Below are 10,650 nucleotides of genomic sequence, written 5' to 3'. Positions count from 1 at the left end.
TGGAATCAAGATTGCCGGGAGAAATATCAATCACCTCAGATATGCAGATGACACCACCCTTATGGCAGAAAGTGAAGAGGAACTAAAGATCCTCTTGATGAAAGTGAAAGAGGAGAGTGAAAAAGTTGGCCTAAAGCTCAACATTCAGAAAACGAAGATCATGGCATCTGGTCCCATCACTTCATGGGAAATAGATGGGGAAACAGTGTCAGACTTTATTTTGGAGGGCTCCAGAATCACTGCAGATGGTGACTGCAGCCATGAAATTAAAAGACACTTACTCCTTGGAAGAAAAGTTATGACCAACCTAGATAGCATATTCAAAAGCAGAGACATTACTTTGCTGACTAAGGTCCGTCTAGTCAAGGCTATGGTTTTTCCTGTGGTCATGTATGGATGTGAGAGTTGGACTGTGAAGAAAGCTGAGTGCCGAAGAATTGATGCTTTGGAACTGTGGTGTTGGAGAAGACTCTTGAGAGTCCCTTGGACTGCAAGGAGATCAACCAGTCCATTCTGAAGGAGGTCAACCCTGGGATTTCTTTGGAAGGAATGATGCTAAAGCTGAAACTACAGTACTTTGGCCACCTTATGCGAAGAGTTGGCTCATTGGAAAAGCCTGTGATGCTGGGAGGGATTGGGGGCAGGAGGAGAAGGGGACGACAGAGGATGAGGTGGCTGGATGGCATCACTGACTCGATGGACGTGGGTTTGGGTGAACTCCGGGAGTTGGTGATGAACAGGGAGGCCTGGCGTGCTGTGATTCATGGGGTTGTAGAGTCGGAAACGACTGAGCAACTGAACTGAACTGAATATATGAGTAGTTGGAGTCTCCGAAGGAGAGGTGATGAGAGACACAGAAAAAGTGCAAAACTGCTAGAGAAAAAAGAACTGTGATAATCAGAAGAACGAAAACGAGGATGGCCCTGCTCACGGGGACCATACCGATAGAAAGAGCGGGATGGCTCTGCTCACAGGGACCATACAGATAGAAAGAGCGTGGGACAGCATCTTCACAGTGTTGACACAACGCTGTCAGTCTGGAATTCAGTACCTGGAGGAATCACTTTTTAAGACGAAGGCAAAATACATCATTTTCAGACATTCAAAGGCTGAAAATAATCAGGAGACCTGCTATACAAGAAGCATTAAAGGATACTCCTCTAGCAAAAGGGAAATTAAAGCGCGTGGAAATCTGGATATACACAAAGAAGTGAAGATCTCTGTACTTCACCATCTCCCTGAGTTTGCTCAAACTCGGGTCCGTGGAGTCAGTGATGCCATCCAGCCATCTCATCCTCTTGATGTGTGAATGTAGAGCGCATGACAATATTAGCATGAAGGCTGAGAGGAAAAGACTACATGCTATCATAAAGATTTTATACTAGAAATGGCATATTCCTTGAAGTCTGTGATAATTTTAAAATGTATAATATAAACCCCAGAGCAACACTAACAAAACAGAATTGAGGCAGTACTCCAATCTGCACCAGCTGGTGTGTGGATGGATAAACAAAAGTGGCATATCCATGCAATAGTGTTATTTAGCCTTAAAAAAAAAAAGAATTTCTGGCACAGGCTATACCGTGGATGGGTTTTAAAGACAAGGTAAGTGAAAGAGAGCACAAAATGCGATTCCATGCACGTGCAGTGCCCAGAATAGGCAAGTTCATAGGAGCAAAGCAGGTTAGTGGTTTTTTCCTTTTAATAGACAATACTAAACACCTGTATTAGGAAAAAAGGAAGGTCTTGGGTCAGTGAGCTCAGCTGTATCAATCTCAGACAATGTATCGTTGAAGAATGGAGAAGAATTCCCTGGCGGTCCAGTGGTTAGGACTCAGCACTCTTGACTGCTGTGCACCCGGGTCCAATCCCTGGTCAGGGGACAAGATCTTGCAAGCCTCTCAGCACAGCCACAACGAAAGAGAAGGTTATGAACACCTTCATGTCAGATTCCACAGCTGAGATGAAATGGACTAATTGCTTGGAAGATCGAAAATGCAAAAACTCCCTCTGAGAAGTAACAGCTAACCCGAATACCCCTACTTCTCTTAAACTGGAATTATAGTTGAAAACATTCCCACAAAGAAAACTTCAGGCTTATGAGCCTTCCCTGAGGAAATCTGCCAAGTATTTAAGGAAGAGATAATATCAATTATCAATTCTTTGGGAATGCTTCCCAGGTGGCTCAAAGGTAAAGAATCTGCCTGCAATGTGAAAGAGTCAGGCCCTGGGTCAGGAAGATCCCCTGGAGGGGGAAATAGCATCCCGCTCCAGCCTTCTTGCCTAGAGAATCCCATGGACAGAAGCCTGGCGGGCTACAGTCCATGGGGTCGCAAAGAGTTGGACACGGCTGAGCCACTGAGCACGCACACACGCGATATCAATTCCACACAGACTGGCCCCGCACTCAGCTTTCCCAGCATCAGGGTCTTTTCCAATGAGTTGGCTCTTTGCATCAGGTGGCCAGAGTATTGGCATTTCAGCTTCAACATCTGTCCTTCCAATGAATATTCAGGGTTGATTTCCTTTAGAATGGACTGGTTGGATCTCTTTGCTGTCCAAGGACTCTCAAAGAGTCTTCTCCAACACCACAGTTTAAAAACATCAATTCTTCGGCGCTCAGCCTGCTCTACAGTCCAGCTCTCACATCTGTACATGACCACTGGGAAAACCCTAACTTTGACTCTACAGACCTTTGTCAGCAAAGTGACGTCTCTGCTTTTTAAATACGCTGCCTAGGTTTGTTGCAGATTTTCTTCCAAGGAGGAAGCGTTTTTAGTTAAAGCCTTCTATCTGGGCTCACACGTCCTCCCTTCCAGGACAGAAGCCCCCGCGCGTTGGTCACCACGGTCCTGCAGAGGACAGGCGTGTTTTCTTCGTCTTTCTTGTTGCTCTCAACATGCCGGCGTGACCCGAGAAGCGGAGGCCGGAGAGACAAGGCTTCTGCAGCCGTCTGTCAGCTTGCCAGAAGCGGGCACGGACCCCGCACGCCTGAGCGGGGCTGCACCGTCAGTGCTTCCGGCCTGCTCCTCACCAGGCCCTTTCCGTCCCAGAAGAGGAAGAGCCTGGCTCCTCTCTGCTCCCCCGCCGCCACCCCGCCCTGTCTTGCCCGCGAGGAGACAGAGGCCCAGGGAGATCCCAGCTGGCCTTGCCGCAGCAGGGCCCTTATGATGGCCGAATGGCCTCTGGCTTGCTGGGGCGCCCCTGGCGGGGATTTGGGTGACTCCTTGGCCCCCGATGGCTGGGAGACAGGCAGCACCCCAGACTGCAGCCAGCCGCCTGGCTCACCTCCTGGCTCCCCCCGTGCCTGGCCCTTTGACCTCAGACAGGTCTCTCGACCTCTCGCTGACTCGGTTCGCTCACGTCCTGCAGGTGCAGAGAGAATTGAAGTGGTATAAAGCCCTCGGGACAGTGCTTGGCCCCGGCAAGCCTGCAGAGCGCTCTTAAATAGATGGTTTCAGCCCCGCCTCATCCGAGGCCTGGGCTCTTGCCATTCCCACCCAGAGAGCCCTGGGGGGACGCCCCGCTGACGCTGCAGAGCGTCTGCCCAGAGCCCCCCGCGCGGCAGGCCCTTTCCAAGCCTTATCAGCCTCGCGCCAGCGGGATAAGGGGAGGCTCGGTGAGCCTCGTTCCCAAGATGAGGGGCCGGGCCCTGAGAGGACCACACCGTCCACAGGTGATGGGCGGGACCAAGCCACGTCTGTCTGCCTCCAAGACTGGGCCTAGGAGCAGACCGGCTCCAGCCGGGCCCACCTGGTGCCTCCTCCGCCCGCAGTGCCTTCTTGGGTGTCCCTGCCCGCAGAGGAAGCCTCTCGGGGGTTTGCAAGGGCCCCTCAAAGGGACTCCGGACACCTGCATGGGAACAAGGCAGACTGGCTCAGAGCCGCTTCACACCCCGGCCTGGCCAGGCGCACCGAAGGGCGTCCGTCTGAGAGACGGGGAGATTGACCTGCGTCCAAACAGCTAGGCCAGCAACGCCGGCCACGGTCCTCGCAGTGTCTGGTGAGATTCCCTCCACACGGTCGCGGTCGTGGTCGTCAGGCCCCAGGTCTGTGGCAGACGCAGGCCTGGGGTGGGCAGGGAGGAGGGGCAGAGGGAGGCCGCAGACTGACAGCCTGGAGTCTCAGGATGTGGCTCAGCAGCTCGCCCGGCCCGGGCCAGCTTCCTCGTCCTCCCAGCCCCCGGGGACCCGAGCCCTCTGTCCCAGAGTGGGGGTCACTGGGCAGGTCCATGTCGTTAAAGGAGGCTGGGGAGGGGCCAAGCCCCCACGACGGAGAGCAGAGAGCTGCACAGAGGGGAGCAGAGCTCATGCCTTCTGGTCCCTCTGGGTAGGGCTCCCCTGGGCGCAGGGAGGCAGGGGCCTGACCTCACCGCCTCCTGCCCTCCCGGGCCTGACGCCGCCCTTCTGGCCCAAGACGCTGCTGGGCATCCAGCCGCCTACAGACGTGTGTCAAGGTGCTGGCTGGCAGTCCACCAAGGGCTGGAGCTCTGGGGAGGGTCCAGTGGGGCGCTCCGCGAGGCAGGAGACCCCGCTGCCCATGGCGCTGGCCTGCAGGGGCGCCCTGGGCTGGGCACGGTGACACCACTCCACTAGCTTGGCGTCCCTGCCCAGCTCCCAGTGGCGCTGAGCTCCAGCCCCCCACGCAGGCCTGGGTGGGCAGCAAGGCGCCTGGTCTGCAGCCTGCCCGTGGGTCCTGCTCCCCTCCCCGGGCCTCACCCCCGCGTGCACCCCTGGGTTTCCCCACGGGGAGGACTCAGTGTGGGGCCCCCCAGGGCCTGCAGGGAGCACAGAGCTCTTTGTCTCTGACTGCTGTCTCTCCTCCCCTGCCCCGTGGAGCCGCCCACTCACCAAGTACAGGAGGCCTGGAGGGTGGCACCAGAGCTGGTGGGCAGCGCTGTTCGCCCCACAGGAGGTGGGCCTCGCCCCATCGGCACAGTTCTGTGCCCGGCCCAGGGAATCCCGGTTGAGGGGGGTGTTAAGCAGCCTGGGCTCAAGCAGGAGCTCTGCCCCACTCTGGGTCCCATCCTCCAGGTGCCCAGGCCCTGCCCGGACCGGCTGGGCCCTGGAGGTCTCCTCCAAGTCCCCACCCATAGACAGACCTCCCGCTTTGGCCTCCCAGGGAACGCTGTCCAGGGAGCACCCAGGGGAGGTCAGGCTGAGTCTGGTCCCTCCCTTTTGCAGGCCCTCCTTCTCACCCCGGGGCCGGGCTGGTGCCCAGTGGCCCCCGAGGCCCACGGTGCAGAAAGGCTGAGGTGGAGAGGGCGTGGCCCTTTATATGTGCTGGCCCCCCCCACCACTCCGCACACTGGCTCCGGGGGGACCTCCACCCCCATCACCCCGTCCGCCCATGGGCTCGGGAGCCAGGAGCCACGGCAGCTGGTGGGTCACCCGGTGCAGCAGGCCTGGGGCGTGGGCCGTGCAGCCACAGAGCCCCAGGGGGCGCCAGGGCCGGGGCCCCGGGTCCGGGCCCTCGTGGATGGTGGGCGGTGAGGGGTGCTAGCTCAGAGGCTGGGCAGCAGTGGGCACGGCAGCCTGTCGCTGAGCCCCGTGAAGCTCAGGGCCAGCCCCGCCAGCCCAAATAGCGTGCGACGGGCCGCGGGTCCCGGGCCAACGGGGGTTCCCGACAGGTCCACGGCCTCGCCCGCTGGCAGGGCCTTCCGGAGCTGCAGGAGAGGCACGGGCAGGGAGGGACTCAGCAAGGGCCCCGCCGCCACCACCCTGGCCTCAGGCGGCGCCCCTGGTCAGGGTGGCCCAGGCCCCTGCACACGGCCACTTCCTGGGCGAGTGGCCACGGGCAATGCTGCCAAGAGCCCTGAGCCTCAGTTTCCCCCTTGGTTAAGAGGCGGCCTGGCTGTGAGGATTCGACGCACCTGCGTTTATCAAGGCTGTTCTAAAAACCCACTGTTTGCGGCCTCACCACGCCTCTCACAATGGTTGTCTCTGATTTTTACGCCAACCCAATGGGGTGGCATTGCTTATCCCGTGGTGCTGGCGGAGGGGGTGACCTGACTCCTCCACGGCCACATGCCACTAAGGGGAAGCCAGGTCTCCAAATCGGGGTGCTGGACCCCAAGCCCACCCGGTCAGTGTTTCCACATGCCTCCTCGAAGGTCACTGACCAAACTTTTGGAAGGATGGATGCTCCTGAGGGTGCCTGGTGTCCCCTACCCGGAGGCTTGGGGGCCAGGGAGGGAACAGACCCAGGCTAAAAACGAGGGCCGTGTTGGGGGACGTAGGCTGGGACCTGCCCTGTGGGATGCTCCCTGCGTCATAAGCTGGAACTCGAGACGGAGTGGGGTCCCCCATCCCCCGCAGAACCCCTGTGGTTCTGTCCTGTCACTTGAGCCTGGGGCTGGCTGCCTGGGGGCCAAGAGTGGTGGGGGCACCTCCAGAGCCCCTGCCCGCCAAGACAAGGAACAGCCCCCACAGGCCCGAGGCCAAGGGCAGCAGACTTGGGGGGCAGGGAGGCGCTCTAGGGCCCGGGTGCCAGTGGCCTGTTGCCAGAACAAGCCTGTGCGCACGAGGCCATGTGGCCCGACTGAGGGGGACCCCGTGGCAACGTGGGCCACTGGGCTGGCCGTGGAGCCCCCGCTCAGGCCAGGGGTTCCCAGAGGGCGGTGTGGCCCTGGGCACGCCACACCTGCCCCAGCCTCATTTTCCCCCCAGGTGACAAGACCCGGGCACCACCTGCCTCCCAGGCTGCCTCAGGGACTCAGCTGACTGCCGCTGAGGTCATGTTGGTCCAGGGGGCCGGGCCCTGGGCCAGGCCGGGTGCAGAGGGCAGGGCGGACGGCAGCTCCCACGGAGAGGAGCCGGGCCAGGGGGGTGCCTGCAGGAAGGGGGCGCCTTGGGCTGGGGGCTGCACGCCTGCCCCCTCTCCAGCCCTGAGCCTCCCTCCAAGGCGGGTGGGCCCCCTGCAACCGCCTGCCTGAGGGGCTAGGCTGTAGATAAGCCGCTGGCAGGTCCTGCCCGAGGACTCCGAGCTCCAGGTGCTGTGGGGGGCAGTGCGGTCAGGGAGGCTGGCCTCGGGGGCCCGAGCCGGGCATGCGCACAGCCGGCCGTCCGACCTCGGGCCGCCCACTGGCTGACTCCCCCGCTCCCCACCGCAGCCTGGCTCACAGCCAGGAGAGGCTGCCCGCTGGGAGCTGGACAGGCTGGTCCGAGGCCCGCGGGGCCCGGCGGGAGGAGGCCCAGACAATGGGCCCTTGTTCCTGGTCCTCAGGCCCCGGGCCAGAGCCTCGGGCGACCTGCCGGCTCCCCGCGCACCCTCGGCGCCCCCCGGGACCAGGCCCCTCCAGGGAGCCCCGCTGCCCCCACGCCGCCCCGGGAAACAGGAGTCAGCCAGGTCAGCACGCCCTCCCCCCTCTCCCCGTCCAGCGGGCTGGCGCCCGTGGACTGGGTCTGGGCCGCCGGGGGAGGGTGGCTGTTTGACGGCGCCCCCTGCCCCCATCCTGGCCCCCTCTCTCTCGCTCCTAAGCGGCCCTCACAGAGGCCCAGCTGGGCAGGATGTGGGGCGGCCTGCTTTCCGCAGAGCCGGCACCGAGCCCACTCCGCCACCCAGCACATTCTTTCATCCAGGCTCTGTGAGCAGCGTGCGTGCACAGTGGCAGCAAGCCCAGGGTCCCCGCAACGGCTCCAGGCCAGTCTCGGGGTGCCTGTGGTGACCGCTGCACCTGGACGTGGCGGCTCAGAGCCGGCTGGGCCCGGGGGAGGGCGCCCCTGTCTCACGCCAGGGCTCACTGTGACAGGGGGCCACAGGTTGTGTCGGGAGCAAGGCCCCTTCCAGCCTCACAGTGGGACATCCAGTGGGCCCAAGGGGTGGGCTGCAGGTGGCAGGGGCCAGCCCAGCAGGAGGAGGGATCTCCCGTCGTGCACTGCTCGGGGAGGCGGTGGGCTTCCGTCCCCAGGGGGCACGTGTGGACCGGCTCTCTCCCAGCCCTGGGACTCAGTGGATCTGTTAGAGTGTTCTGGATCCTGAAGGCTCCCCACGCGACCCCCTGCCTGAGTCCCAGGGCCGGGCCCACGGCTCAGGAAACGGGTCCAGACGACAGGTGACACCCCGGGGCTGGGCCAGCAGGGTTCCCATGGGCGGCAGCTCGCACACAACGCTGGCACAGGGTCCCAGAGACGGATGCTGACGCTCCTGAGGCCATGCGTGCAGCAGGCCGGGGGGCCCCGTCCACCACGCTGCCCGGCCCGGGGCGCGGGCCTCACCGTCTTGGGGCACTGCAGGTCCCGGGCCTGCGGCCCAAGCAGGCCGTGGGCAGGCTGAGGAAGGTGGCGTTCCTGCAGAGCAGGCTACTGAGCAGGGCCCCTTCTGGGCCCAAATCCTGCAGGCCTCTGAGAGTGGAGGCAGCCAGGGCCGCGGGCTCCCTGGCCTGGACGCCCTCCCAACCGCTGCCCCTGTCCCAGGCTTGCTGGACCCCCTTCCCCCCTCCCCCGACACCCAGCAGTGATGGGCAGCTGTCCAGGGCAGGTGGAGTCTACATGAACAAAGAGTCAGTGCGTCGGGGGTCTCAGGGAGGTGATTTGTGGGTCTGGGAACCCTTAGACTGGTTCCCTGGAGGTGAAAATGTTCTGAGACCCCCACGGTTCTTCTGAGATTGGGCTTGTCTTTGGGGGGCTCCTCTGATGACCCCCCAGTGCCCGTGCCCTCCAGCATTCCGTTCGGGCCCCCCCACCTCTACCCACCTAGGCCGCAGTTCTGCGCTGTGGCTGCAGTCCAGACCCTTCCTGTCGGGGTGCACTCCGCTCAGACCGGGTGGTCCCCACTCCTGTTCTCCCACTCGAGAGAATGCCGCCAGCCCCGTCTTCCCAGGCCCGCTGCAGAGCGCAGGGACCACCCCGCCTGCTCCCTCAGCCCCTTGCCCAGCCCGCCCACTGCTTGAGCAGCCTCAGGCCTTGGCCCCGACAGCCTCCTCCGGGGGACCCTGGCCTCCCATCCCTCCCAGCCAGAGCCTGCTCCACGGCACCCCTGGGCTTGACCCCCTCGGTGGAGATCAAACGTCCTCACAGCTGGCTGTGGGGTGGCAGAGACAGCCTGCAAGCCTCAGACTCTGGCCTCCACGGCCTCCCCCGCCCACCAGCCCCGCTGTCCAGCCTCACGCACATCCCCCATCAGGTCCCGGGCCTGCCCTGTCCTTCCCGCCCCCACCCCCTGCCCTCCTCCTCCTCTTCTCCCCCTGCGCCTGGCATGCTGTCTTTTAGGGGGTCCGTTTACAGGATGCGACAGGCACAACCAGGACGGGCCTCCAGACCTCAGGCGCCTCTGCCCACCACGAGCCAGAGGGTAATGTGCTCTCTGTGTAAAGCCCAGGAGGCACGGGAAGCCAGGCCCCAGCGCCCGAGGGCCGTAACGGCAGAGGCCCTGTTGGCCGTGGGACAGGGCGGACCCCCAGACACCTAGCTGAAATGCCCAGCCAGTGTGTCTTGAGCTCCTTGCCAGACGGAGATCTGGGGCCCTGGCTGATTCATGTTGGCCTATTTGCACTTCACACGTGGTTCAAGTGGGAGATGCCAGCTAGGGAGGGTTCAGGAGAAGCCAGGGCTGGCCCAGACAGGGTCCCAGGGACCCCAGCCTGCTTTCTGCAGGTGCGGACAGCTCCCCCGAAAGGGCCAGCCCCAGCCCCCAGCCTGCGGAGCCCAGAGGGGCAGCCTGAGGAGCCCAGCCTTGGCTGGCCGTCGATTTGCTCTGCGGCCCTAGGCTTGCAGCTCTTCTCCAAGCCTCCGTCTTCCCGAGCATGTCCACCTGCAGACCAGGCCGATCTCAGTGCACGGGGCGGTGGGCGGCGGGGCACTGGAACTCGGCAGAGAGGGCAGCGGCTTGCTTGGTGGTGACTGCTGGGGGCCCGGGGCTGGGGGCCCGGTGTCTGTGGAACCAGGGCCCCGCCCACCCTGACCCAATGCTGTGAGGCACAGCGGGTGCCAGCCGTGTGTCCTCAGTGGCCCGGGGCGCTGCCCGCGAGGAGGCTGGGCCTTGTCTGGGCTGCTAGGGTGAGGCTGCTGCACCTGCTGACCAGCCGGGCGGCAGCTTGGCCCCCCAAGGTCCTGGCTGCAGGATCCAGGGCCGGGCGTCCCGTCTCCCCATTGCCCCTAGGGACAAGACCACTGGCGCCCCAGCCGGCCTCCTTGGCAGGGTCTGAAGGCAGGCGCCTAGCTCCAGGCTAGGAGCCACAGCCGACCTCAAACCCCTGAGACGCGCGGACTGTCCAGGGAGCCCCTGCGCAGCTGCAGCCCACTGCCCTCCGTCCCCGCCTCGCCCTGCGGCCCAGACGAGACCCCCATCGTCCCCTCCCCTGGGAACCGCCCGGCGCGCGCGCCCCCGCTCCGCACTGCCTCCCGGCCCCTCCCCGGCCTCCAGCCCCGCCGGCCCGCTCCTTCTCTCGCCTGGCGCAGGAGGCGCCGCAGCTGACGGGCGCGCTCGGGCCGCCACTCGCGGATCGTGGACTGGATCTCGCGGGGCCCGCGCACCCGGCGCTCCTAAGGCGCGGGCCCGCACCCCGCCGCCGCCCCGGCCTCCGAGCCCGCGTCGGGCCCGGCCCGCCGGCCTAGCCGCGCCCCCATGGCCGCCGCGCGGCGGGCGCAGAGCAGTCGGAAGGCCTCCGGCCCGGCGCCCCGCCCCGGCTCCGCCCCGGCCCCGCTCATGCCCG

The 10,650-nt window shown here is 63.4% G+C and overlaps 1 long non-coding RNA gene across 1 annotated transcript; it reads right to left on the bottom strand.

Moving 5' to 3' along the window:
• Positions 1-2,709: 2,709 nt before the first annotated feature.
• Positions 2,710-7,343, bottom strand: LOC108634790. Its single transcript, XR_001917693.1, has 3 exons — positions 3,950-7,343; positions 3,754-3,852; positions 2,710-3,366 (listed from the first exon to the last, which is right to left on the bottom strand). It is a non-coding gene; the product is annotated as an uncharacterized LOC108634790 (long non-coding RNA).
• Positions 7,344-10,650: the final 3,307 nt, after the last annotated feature.

This window comes from Capra hircus, unplaced genomic scaffold (assembly GCF_001704415.2).
Source record: "Capra hircus breed San Clemente unplaced genomic scaffold, ASM170441v1, whole genome shotgun sequence".
NCBI lineage: Eukaryota > Metazoa > Chordata > Mammalia > Artiodactyla > Bovidae > Capra > Capra hircus.
Note: the sequence above shows the minus strand (reverse complement) of the source record. Positions and strands in the feature narration are given on the sequence as shown.